Below are 13,149 nucleotides of genomic sequence, written 5' to 3' on the forward strand. Positions count from 1 at the left end.
ACACACACATACACATAATAGTGAGCTAGTTTGAAAGACACAGAGCAAAACTAAGACAACACGCCATCTCATGAGTTAATAATGGATTGGCCACAATGGAGCTACAAAATAAATTCAGAGTGAAATTTCCAGCTATGAGTCTGACATTGTAATTACGGGAGTTGAGTGCAGGTTTCTCTCAAAGCATCAAAGCATTTCACATGGCTAGGATAGAACCATAATCCGATCAGCTGCAACTGCCACAGCAACAGAAGGACCCTAAAAATAGGACCCCTATGGTAATCTGTCTGGATTACTAAATTCAGTGACGGCTTGGCAACAAATCAGGGAAATGTTTGCGGAAAAGGATTTAAATATATCATGAAGTTCTATCTGCATTATGGAGAAATCCATAAGGCCCCCAATTCCAAGCTACTGCTTCAGGGCTGCTTCCAAACAACCCAGCTCATTTTGTCAAAACATCACCTTTCTGTCATGACTTTTGCAATTTAATCATCTTAAATCCATTAGTGGGGGCAGGGGAAAAAAAGAGATTTCAAAGAAGGCCTACCTACACCATTCTCTGGTACCTAAGTTTTACGCCACAGAGTCTTTATAAATATAATTTTAATTTATTAATGGTGATAGAGAAATTAATCGGGGACAATATGGATTCTTGTAAAAATATTATTTAAATAGGTGAGGGTAAGATTTTTTTAACTATGCAAAGATGCCTGTGACATATTCATAGGTAAATAAACAGAAGGTAGCTAAATATCTGGGGTGTGTGCTCAGTTTTACTAACTAAAGAGAAAGATATTTTTGTTGACTATGGACTGATTCAGAATCTAGAATAAAGCAAAGATACAGGTACTCTGGTGTACATATTTCTCAGCATTTATGGTTAATTATTTTATGGGCTCTCATTGAAGTTTTCTAACATGTCAGGGAGTTGCACACAACTTCTCAGCCCTACATTCCCTTTTCAGGTCTAGAAAAGCTCCCCAAGGTTACCTTTGCCCAGGCCTCTCATATTCAGAATGTTTCTATTTTCTTTCCACAGTTGCCACAGATCACACTCTCCCCATTTCCTCAGGATCCTATCTTTTTCTCTCCCAAGATGCTGCAGTTTTCCTATCCCCTCATTCTGCATACCCCCAAAACAATCCTATAGAACAATCTTTTTTGAGTCTTTCACTGAAAAGCACTTAAAAGGATTCAGGAAGTTAATAAATAGCAAATATAGGAAAGCTACAGAACGTGCAGGCAAGATTTCTCTTCTAAATCCTCTATCTGCCCCTAGAGTTTCTTGTATTCAAAGTCTATAACCCTGAAAAATCTTAATCTTTCTTTTAATTGCTATACTATTTCCTATGACATCAAGTTGTGTATGCCAATGTTAATTTCACATGGGACGATATTCTTTGGAAATTGATAAAATACCTGGAACTTTGAACTCTGACTCAAGTTAGCACTCCTTTTGTTTTTAATACATGTATCTATTTTGAGTCTTATTATTTTTTGTGGGGTATTTTGGGGAGAGGTGGGAGATTTCCTTTACTAATCAGAGTCAGATGTTCTGCAACTATTATTACTTTTGCTTTAGCAAGCTCATCTACTTTCAGAATCTTCTCAATACTGGAAATTTTGATACCAACCAATAAAAGCAGACTCATCATCCATATGAAATTATGCATGTGTGAAATAGGATAATGAAAGATTGTCAAGAAGCACAAATTATAACCAACGTGTAGCAAATTTTCATAACCCCGTGATTTTAATATATAAGCAAGATATCTATAGCCTTTGACATCATTGTACATAATATTAAAGAAAACTGATAACTTTGTACAGCCTAAAAAATGTACCTTGCCTTTTGTTGGTGTATGTTGATCAGAAAATGAAAACTATGCATTTTAGTGTGTTTTCTCTTTCCCCTTTACTGTGAAAATGCTTAGATTCAGAATCACTGACCAATTGAACTACTGTGCTCTTTTTGATACCTGGGAATATCTAAATATTCTGCTGCATTCATAACAGAAAGCATGCCACCCAAAACTTAGTGGCTTAAAAGGTTCATTTTTAGTTCACAATTCTGTGGTTTGGAAATTTGGCAATATTCAGTCAGCAGTTCCTCCCCTTGTCTGACCTTGATTCCCTCATGCAGCTGCAATCAGCTAGTAGGACAATTGGGGCTGTGGTCCCAGATGGCTTCACTCACATGTCTAATGGTTGGCTGAGATGATAAGAAATATCAAGCCATGTGTCTACAAACACCTAGTAGACAAGCCTTGTCAAGTGGCAGCTGGGTTTCAAATCAACAAGAAAAGGCAAACCCCAATGTGAAAACCTTTTTCAAGTCTTTGCTTATGTCACATTTGCTAATGTCCCATTGGCCAAAGTAAATCACAAAACCAGCCTGGAATCAATGGGTAGGGTAATAGAGTATTCTTCCTCTTGAATGGGAAGAGCTACAAGGGATTGCAACCTATCTTCTCTGCCTTATTATTATTTTAATTTTGTTTTACTTTTTTCTTACATTTATTTCAACTTCTTTTTTTTGGGTCACTGTGACACACATAACTAGGAAGTACATAACATATATTTACAGATTAATTCATAGTTATAAAGTGAATGCCTGCAGTAACACCACCCAGATGAAGAAGTAATCAGGTTAATAATAATCCTGTTATAACCCCATCCCTTCCATGCAAAGGAATCTATCATCTTGACTTTTATAGTAAGCCATTCTTTGTTTTTCTGTATGGTTTTACTATGTATATAAGCAATACATTTTTGTTTCACCTGTTATTGTATCTTTTTTGAATGGAGTAATACTATATGTATCATTTTGTGTCTTACTTCATTTATCCAATATGATTAATCATGTTGCATACAGCTATGGTTCTTTCACCTTTTCTAAAATATAATTTTTATACACATTATATTTCTGATAAACATGTAGGTTGCTTTAGTATTTTTATTATTATGAACTATGTTGCTACAAGTTTATAAAACCTTGCTGAGAGATATTTTAAAACTTCAGTAAATGGAGCAATACATCATGTTCATCACTGAAAGACTTATTTTAAAAATGTCAATTCTTTCAGATCATTCATAAATTCAATACAATCTCAGGAGTGCTTCTCATTCCCTCATCCCCCAGACTTGCCTAAACACATCTGCCAAATTAATCTGCCTAAAATACTGTCTTTCTCTTGTTATTCTCTGCTGAAAACCTATAGTGACTTCCTAGTCTCTAGAGCTCTGCTATTTAATACTGATACTACTAGCATCACGTGGCTACTTAAATTTAAATTTTAATTAATTAAAATTAAATGAAATTAAAATTCACTTTCTCACTTGTACTACTCATTCAAGCGTTCCATAGCTGTGTGTGTCTACAATGTTGAACAGTTCAGATATAAAGCCTTTTCCGTATCACAGAAAGTTCTATTGGGCAGCATAACGTGCCAGAGAATAACGTCAATTTCAACATGGCAATCAAGAAGTTCACAGTCTAGAATGTAATGCTTAGGCCAATCTATTCAAAATCCCTCTAAAAGACTGTGAACTGTGATCATTCCTGCCTATACATACTTGTACCTAACAATTTAGATATACTTCTCTTGTTTGAATATCATTTTGAAATCTATTTGGCCAACTCTTATTCTAATTATTCTCTTATTAATGTTAAACTTCTTTTCTAAACAAGAATGATAATTATCTTCAGCACAATTTTTGTAACTATATCCATGTATACTAGTATTTATTATTGACTCTTGCTTGTGGATGTTTCATGTTGAACGTAAGTTTCTTGATGAGAGGACTATCATCATTACTTCTATGCACTCCCTCAATATTATCAACTGCTGGGCTGTTGTCCACTGATAATAACCAGTTCTAGTAGATGACAACATTATACTTCCTCAGTAATGTTACCCAACCACTGTTGACCTTTTTCTCTAATGAAAATATCTCTCTCAGCAATAATACAGTCCTATATCTTCCTTGCTACCACCATCTTCATTCCTATGTAACGACCTGTATGCACGAGAGCTTCCATTCAATATCAAGGCCCTTGGAAGATCTCTGTCCAGCACTTCAACAACATCTCAAAAGGTACACTTTCACCTTCCTCCCTGTAAATTCTTGCATTGCACCACTGACTATGACAGCAGTGGTGGTCAAAACTGTCTACTGACTATGTCATGCCTAATTACTTATGTATTGTTGCTAGAGTTGAATAATACAAATTATTAATGGGTAGTACGCCCTTCATACCTAATTTCCCAAGTTAAATTTATATCTGTTGTTATTGGCCACATGTCATAGGCTGATACATGCCATATGTAATATTTTCAGAAAGCTTTGTTAAATATTGGTTTAAAAAGAACTGCTAGACTCAGTACATTTCTCAACAACTGAAGTGCCCATGTCACTGGCAATTTTACCAGAGTTGACATTTATGTAGCCTGACTCTCCTTTCCCATTCTAGTACAGAATGCCAATGACTACACTTAAATGCTCAAAATACACTCTTCAGACTCTCTGCAATTTAGTAAAAGACCCATTTTGTTGGCTTGCTGTTTATTTTAATATGATTTATACTAGGACATTTAATTGTTGATGATTCTGTGACACTGATGAGAAAAAAAATGGAAATGTGAGCTATTTGTCTGTTAGCTATTGTTCTATCTCTGCACCAAACAAAAACAAAAACAAAAAGTCACTAGACTAAGTTATTTTAGAGATGAAATCAGGATAGCCCATTCCAGTTGAAGTTTGGCTCCCAAATATTCGTAAGACTAAGCAAATCATTTCACCTCTTGTTTCTTTGGTGTTGGCCTGGATGCTGTGTAACATCCTCTGAAATTCAAACTAAAATGAAAGAGACACCAAAGTAGAGGGAATTTGTGTTTTTAAAAATATATAACAAAAATACTTCACATTTTTTTGTATGAGTTTGAAAATTACTTTTGTAGAATTAGTTGTAAGTTATCCTGAATCAGTCTGGTATCAGTATTTACTATCCATGCCTGTCAAGGGAAATTTTTCATTGCACACCTTAAATGCTCTGCTTTCTTTGACTTGGCACTGTTGTGTTCTAAATTTTAAAAATTATCTTGCTTTTTAACACAAATGCCCTAGAAAGGGCAGACATCAGGCCCTTATTCTTGGCATTTGCCGGCCGTCTGGTCTCTTAGTTTGATTAGTAGAATCGTGTTATGAGAGGTGCTGTCTTAACTCCCTCGCATCTCTATCCTACCATGAATCGATTCATAGACACTTGATCATAACTACAACTGCAACAGATTTTGTTGTTGTTGTTGTCTCTGAGGTCATGATTTTTATATCTTAAAAACAAAAATATATTTAGATTTATTCCTTAGAAGGCAAAGAGATGATTTTAGTTGTTATTTTGTTTTGTTTTATTTCCAGAAGGACCATTTATCTGTGATCACCATGTTGATCTCTTTTTTTCAGAGGAAGTTCTACTTTTCACTCTTTATGATATTCTTATAGGCCTAGATAGCAGGAATAAAATTACACAAGAGGTATTTATTTCTTCTGTGCTAAATATTAACAAAGGGTAGTAGTATCTGTGTGTAGAAAATTACCAATGCTTCTTTTATCTGGTTAATACAGGTAAAATAGAAATATTATCAGAATTGAATGTGTAATGTTTATTGCAATGAAACATTTGTATTAGGTTTGCTATGTAAGTGTCTATAAACTTTTAGACTCTTAGCTCTCTAGTTACAGAAGCCTATGGCTGGATTTTACCATGTAAACAAGTTTGTTGGGATTGTCTTCAATTGGTTTATGTAAATTGTACTTTGAAATATTCCCTTAAAACAATCGATACACTACAAATTGTGACTCATTCTTATTTACATTCTTATTTAGTAAAGTAGTTTCTCTAATGACTGCTTCTAGCAACATTTTATTAGCCTAGTGTGAGGTACTGAACATACTAAAGAGAGAAAAAGATAGCTTTGACTTCAACATATTAATTTAGACTACTTCCCTTTTAGTTCAAAATAGGGGAATTTGCTAAAGCTCTTACTTATTTTCCCCTGCCTCAACACAATTGAAATCCCCAAAATTATACAAGCACATAAAACTCTAAGCGTCTTTCCTTTTAAAGATACTGCCAGAAGATACTACAACATGGAAAATGTGTAGTGTTTGTGAGTTTGGTATATTGAGCCTAACAAATGGGTGAATGGGAAGGTTATTTTATTGCTGCTTTTTAAAAGGTTGTTACAAATAACGAAAGAAAAAATTAAAACATTATTTTCTGAATTGATTCTCATCCTTTTGTCTTTGGCAATGATGCGTAGAAGTAGAATATATTGTAATTCTACTTCATTCATAAATTCCCTGTCTTTTATCAGTGGCTGGCTTTGAAAACTGTCAGGGACGTAGGCACCACATATGGCTTTGTACAGGAGTTTAAAATCTTCTTGCTTATGTCTGTGTGTGTATGTGTGTATGTATATTTGTGTGTGAGTAAATATGTGCACAGGCGTAGATAACTTATTTTTCTTGCTGTCTGAAGTTGAATAAAATGGGGGAACAATGATGATTTTCTTGTTGTCCATGTCACTTATTTAGAGAGGGCTTCCGTGGCAACGTGGTAACCATAACCATATAAGCACAATATGTCCTTATCCATTCAAGAAACTCCTAGTAGAGTTTTAAATTTTCTCTCCTCCAGCTCTTACTCCCAAGGGCACAAATTGTGGTTTATATCTGACCAACAGAATATTAAGCTGTTCAGGGAAAATATGACATTTCTTTCAAGCTAACAGTGGCAGCCACTTTGCCCCCTTCTACCTAGTTCCTAGCATGAGATGTCTTTAAATTATAATCATTAGCTGTAATCATGGCCACATTATTAATGGTCTTACGACACTATGTGCAACAGTATAATTATTTTCCCTCTGTTCCCTTCACAAGACCTACCATAGACCTTTGGTAAAATATAGCTAAATTGGAAATAATTCCTAGTTGTTTTAAAGTAATTCTTATTTTATTTTTGTTGTTGACGGTAGGCAAATAGTTATGAGTTCATTATATCCTTCTATATATATCTCCACATCTGTGGTGTCTATCTGTCTAGTTATTTAACTGAATCACATATGAAGAACCAGGGCTAATCTGGCAAGCGACTCACTTTAATACATATGGACATAGATAGCACTTTACTGATTCCTGATTGCTGAAGAGGACTTTCCCTAGACACCTTTATTATTAATGAGTGAAGATGAGTTAGAAAAAAAGGGAAGATTTTCATGTCATTTCTTTCATAAATCAATCTCCCTTACTAATAAGTTTGATGCTATCATCCCACCACACGTGGAACACCAATTTTAAGCTGTTTTCTTAGCAGTGATGATGGATTTGAGCTAATTCTTTCATGTTGCCTTTTCCATGTGTCTTCCCAAAGTGAGACTTTTAATCTTGGTCTCAAATACATTATGCTAAACAAATGGACCAAATAGCCCCTACTCTCACTGCAAAGATGACAAGGGAGAACTGCCCTAACATATAACTTCTGACCCATACACACTGCTCATGCGGTATTCTAACAATGCTGTATAAAGAGAGAGAAGGGCATAGGAAAAAAGTGAAAATGGTTATGGGGACAGGGAGGTTGCTAATTTATTTGAGTAATCAGAAACTACTTATTGACAGTTTTTAAGCATTTACTGTATATCATCAGTCACCAGTTCATAAGTCTTTCTCTTCTGGAGACTACGAGTTTTTAAAAACAGGGATTGTATACCTTCTTTATATTTATTTATATTGGGATTCTCAGCTCCAAACACAGTATATTTTGGGCTCAGCACGAAACTGAGCTCAGCACCAAACACAGTATATATACTGTGGGCTCAGCACCAAACTCAGTATATACAACATGGGGGCTTGGTGCATGTCACCTGAATGAATTGTAGTGTGATTGGGCACTAAAAGAACACAGTGCCGTTTATATGCCTATCATATAAATGGCACTGTGATTAGCATCAGGGATAAAAAGCAAGGGAAAAAAGTGAAAAAGAAAATATTGCTAGAACATGGTGTATGGTTGATGAATCATTAATTCATTTGTCTTAGTTTGATTTCTTCCAGGTGAAAACCCTGAAACAGGGGTTCAAGTACATTCATGTATTGATTAGGAGGTGATGCCCAGAAACACTACAAGGGAAGGAGGAAAGTTATACAGAAAAGGCAACACAGTCAATAAAATGGTACACTCTCAAGCAAGCGTTCACTGTAGGTAACTGGAGATTAATCCCAATGGAGACCTCTGGAAGACAAACTAGAACAAACACCTCAGAGTTATGTCCCCACATAGGCAAGGGAGCTGGAGTATTTGCATTGTTGGAATTGCTGTTTGATAGAGGAATACATTCTTAAATAAATGTGCTTCTGTTATATATCATTTTAATGCACATTTCTCGCTTTATGTTATCTTGCTAATGACTTATTACTTGCTGTTTACTTTATATTTATTTTAGACTATGGAAATAATGTTAGACAAAAAGCAAATTCAAGCGATTTTCTTATTTAAGTTCAAAATGGGGCATAAAGCAGCGGAAACAGTCAACATCAACAGTGCGTTTGGCCCAGGAACTCCTAACAAACATACGTACAGAGGACAGGAGAACCTTGCAGAGGAGCGTAGTGGCCACCATTGGAAGTTGATAATGATCAATTGAGAGCAATCATTGAAGCTGATCCCCTTACAACTACATGAGAAGTTGCTGAAGAACTCAACATTGGTCATTTGGCATTTGATGCAAATTAGAAAGGTGAAAAACCTCAATAAGTGGGTGCCTCATAAGCTGAGCGAAGATTAAAAAAAATCATTTTGAAGTGTCGTCTTCTTTTGTTCTACACAACAATGAACCATTTCTAGATCAAATTGCCACATGCAAGGAAAAGTGGATTGTATGTGACAATTAGCAACAACCTGCTCAGTGGCTGGACTGAGAAGAAGTTCCAAAACACTTCCCACAGCCAAACTTGCACCAATAAACAAACAAACAAAAAAAGGTCATGGTCATTGTTTGGTGGTCTGCTGCTAGTCTGATCCACTACAACTTTCTGAATCCTGTCAAAACCATTAAATCTGAGAAGTATGCTCAGCAAATCGATGAGCTGCACAAAACCTGCAATGCCTGCAGCCGGCGTTGGTCAACAGAAAGGGCCCAATTCTTCTCCATGACAACACCAGGCCACACATCGCACAACCAACACTTCAAAAGTAGAACGAATTGGGCTATCAAGTTTTGCCTTATCTGCCATATTGACCTGACCTCTTGCCAACCGACTACCACTTCTTTAAGCATCTCAACATCTTTTTGCAGGGAAAATACTTCCACAACCAGCAGGATGCAGAAAATGCTTTCCAGAGCTCATCAAATCCTGAAGCACGGATTTTTACACTACGGGAATAAACAAACTTATTTCTCCTTGGCAAAAATGTGTTGATTGTAATGGTTCCTATATGATTAATAAAGATGTGTTTGAGCCTAGTTATAATAATTTAAAATTCACAGTTCAAAGCTGCAATAACCTTTGCACCAACCTAATATATTGTTTTAGTCTGTTCAAGCTGCTATAAGAAAATGCCATGAAGTGAGTGGCCTATCAACCACAGAAAATTATTTCTCATAGTTTTGGAGGCTGAAAAGTCCAAGATCAAGGTGCCAGTATATTTGGTGAGTAGGTGAAGGTCTCCTTTCTGGTTCATCGACGGACCTCTTTTCACTGTAACATAACATGGCAGAAGGGGCAAGGTTAAAAAAATCTTGGGATTTTTTTTTTAATATGGCATTAATCCCATTAATTTCCATAATGACAAAGTCCTCATTAGGTAGTCACTTTCCAAAGGCCCCTCCTCCTGATATTATCACCTTGGGGGTTAGGATTTCAACATATGAATTCTAGGGGAACACAACATTCTGGCCATGGTGTACATAACTCTTATTAATTGGAAGTACTCTCAGGGGATGTGAACTCCCTGGCATTTCTCACCCGCTTGCAGGTGAGAAACACGGGCCCTTGAAGCCAAAGATAGTTCTAAAAGGAATGCCAGTATGGAAGCTGGAAGTAAGATTGACTTACAATCTCCCACGGAAAGGACATCATGTGAAAGAAAGAAAATATATTTTATTCATATTTGTGTGTACTATTATATTTTTAAACGGTTACTAAATTGTTAGAAAATAAATACTTTTTCAGTGTTTCATTTAACCACTTAATAAATGAAACTGTAAGCTATTAATTTGGTCTAGGTATCATAGAAATATTATTAAACATTAAGTGTGCTATGAACCAAAAAGTTCTAATCTAATCCATATGCCTCTTTTTTATGTGTGTTTGTCCTTGTAGAGCACCTTCTCCATGAGTAATGTCTATGCATTGCATAAGTCTATAAGAGCAGACTTTCCTTCTGCAGATTAAAGTTATTTGAATTTCAGAAGCAGGAGAAATCTCACATGACTATGCACACCCTGAATTTCTGTATATGATGAATACATATCATATGTTGATGTGCTTTATATTTCTGGTAACAGAATATAATTTTTATGAAAAATGTGACCAAAATTATCCTCATATTCTCTTTGGCCCCTTGATTTTAGAAGAGGTTTCCAATTCTTTCCTTGGTATCTTTGCTCATATTGAACAAGAAACTAGCTCTGGGTTAAAAACCTTGCTGTTTGTACATTGTCTATTAAATAGCTTATAGACAACTATCTAGCCAGCAATGACAAATGTGTAGGTCATTGTGATATGTGTTGTTGTTGTTGTTGTTGTTGTTGTTGTTGTTTTTGAGACAGAGTCTTGCTCTGTCACCCAGGCTGGAGTGCAGTGGCATGATCTCGGCTCACTGCAATCTACGCCTCCTGGGTTCAAGTGATTCTCCTGCCTCAGTCTCCTGAGTAGCTGGGATTACAGGCATGCACTACCATGCCCAGCTAGTTTTTGTATTTTTAGTAGAGACGGAGTTTCACCGCGTTGGCCAGGCTGGTCTCAAACTCCTGACCTCATGACCCACCCACCTTGGCCTCCCAAAGTGCTGGGATTCCAGGCGTGAGCCACCGCACCCGGCTTGTTTTTAGTCTCATTCATTACTTTGATCTATGATTGAGTTGTGTCTGGCTTTATTTGCCACATTTTAAATTTTATACACTTTATGTGTTATTGTAAGTCATTTAAAAAACTTTGGGCCAGGCACGGTAGCTCCACATCTGTAATTCCAGCACTTTGGGAGGCCAAGCAGGGCAGATCACCTGAGGTCAGGAGTTTGAGACAAGCCTGGCCAACATGGCAAAACCCTATCTCTATTAAAAATGCAAAAATTAGCCAGTTGTGGTGGCGGGTGCCTGTAATCCCAGCTCCTTGGGAGGCTGACACACAGAATCGCTTGAACCCTGGAGACAGAGGTTGCAATGAGCCGAGATCATGCCACTGTGCTCTAGCCTGGGCAAGAGAGCGAGACTCCATCCATCTCAAAAAAAAAACAAAACAAAACAACAACAACAACAACAAAAACAACTTGTGGAATAGGTAAAGAATACATTAAAATGCACAGAGATGAATGATTACTAAGCCAAAAAATGAATATATAACAAGCTAATAAAATATATATCATAATCATAATACTTACAGGCAAACACAATAAAAGATATTACATACAGAGCAAATGTGGCTTATACGCATGTATCCACTTTATCCTAACAGCACTCTGGTGATGCAGGTACTATTATTTTTCCGTGTGGATCACATTCATCCTGTAGCAGAACCTGCTGGTTCCCTACCACATTCCCTAGGGCTTTACCATGTCACACATGGAGTTCTGATTTCTCACTGCCAGACTCTGCACCTCTTTGCCCAATGGCTTTTCTGACAGCTGGAGACAGGTGTGCCCCTTGCACAGCAGTCTAGAAGTACAGGAGAATTAACACAACTTTTACTTATCCCCCTTCACCCATGTTTCCTGGGATAACATCCTAAAAAAACTATTTGTACTCAAATTCTTATCTTAGAGTTGTCTTCTGGAGGAACCCAAACTAAGACACATCTGAAAATTCATTTGTTCCTCCATGTACGCATAAATATGAAACTACCTGGACTTGGAGAAATAAGTAAGTGTGTTTCTGGGACTGAGGATGTATTGACTCAGACTTGCGTAATGGGAGTTGCTCAGAGGAAAGATAAGGGAGTAAAATGGATATCACATTAAGAAAAGGTAATAACAGTACAGGTTCAAGTTATGACAATTAGCCAAAACCATTTTATTTCTAAGTAAAGTAGTTAAATGAAATGGTGATCACATTGCACAAAGGCATGGCTATGCTATATTACACTTGCAGAGAGAGAGAGATGACTGGTGGAAATGATTGGCTACTTACTGACTCTGGGTTTTCTATCAGTTGGCAAAATGATGTGGGAAGACAATTAGTAAATTAAGTCTGATGTGCTGAGTGAAATCTGAAACGTTGGCAGCCATATTCTGTGGGGAAGTCCGTGGCAGGGGCCAGACTGGGTAGTTTAGTAACACTTACGTAAAAGACAAAGACACACTCAAACCCATCCATTTTGTGAAGCAGATAAGCTGTAGTGGTCTAGGGAAAGTGTTAAGAGGACTGTATTTTCCTTAATATCACTAAAATTTTTTAAATTGATGTTATATCTCTCAGGCACTGGCATTTCTAAGAATTGTGATTGACAGTGAACTTGGATGAGAATGAGGTTTCCATCAGATTCCTAACGTTTTAATTTGTTAAACTTTAATAATTATTTTTGGTCAATTTCACAATTTGCTCTAAATATTCCTTTTTCCTTTTTGATTATATTTTTATTTATTACAATTTAAAATATTATTTTATGATAGTGGTGTGTGTGTGTTAAAGTATGCTAATGACAATAAAGTATTGTTTAATCTATGATTGCATGAAACTAGGTATGATCACATTTGGCAGCCTATTCAGGACTGAATGGAAGCTATGAGCTTTTCTACTGGAGTCATTACAGTGCACACTGTGAGTGTGAATGTTCATTAGCATATTATGGATCTATAATTTCTGCCTAAAAAAACTATGCAAAGCAATTACCCAGCATGGTAGGAGCTCTGTTTTGAACTTCAACATT

This window comes from Pan troglodytes, chromosome 11 (assembly GCF_028858775.2).
Source record: "Pan troglodytes isolate AG18354 chromosome 11, NHGRI_mPanTro3-v2.0_pri, whole genome shotgun sequence".
Lineage (NCBI taxonomy): Eukaryota > Metazoa > Chordata > Mammalia > Primates > Hominidae > Pan > Pan troglodytes.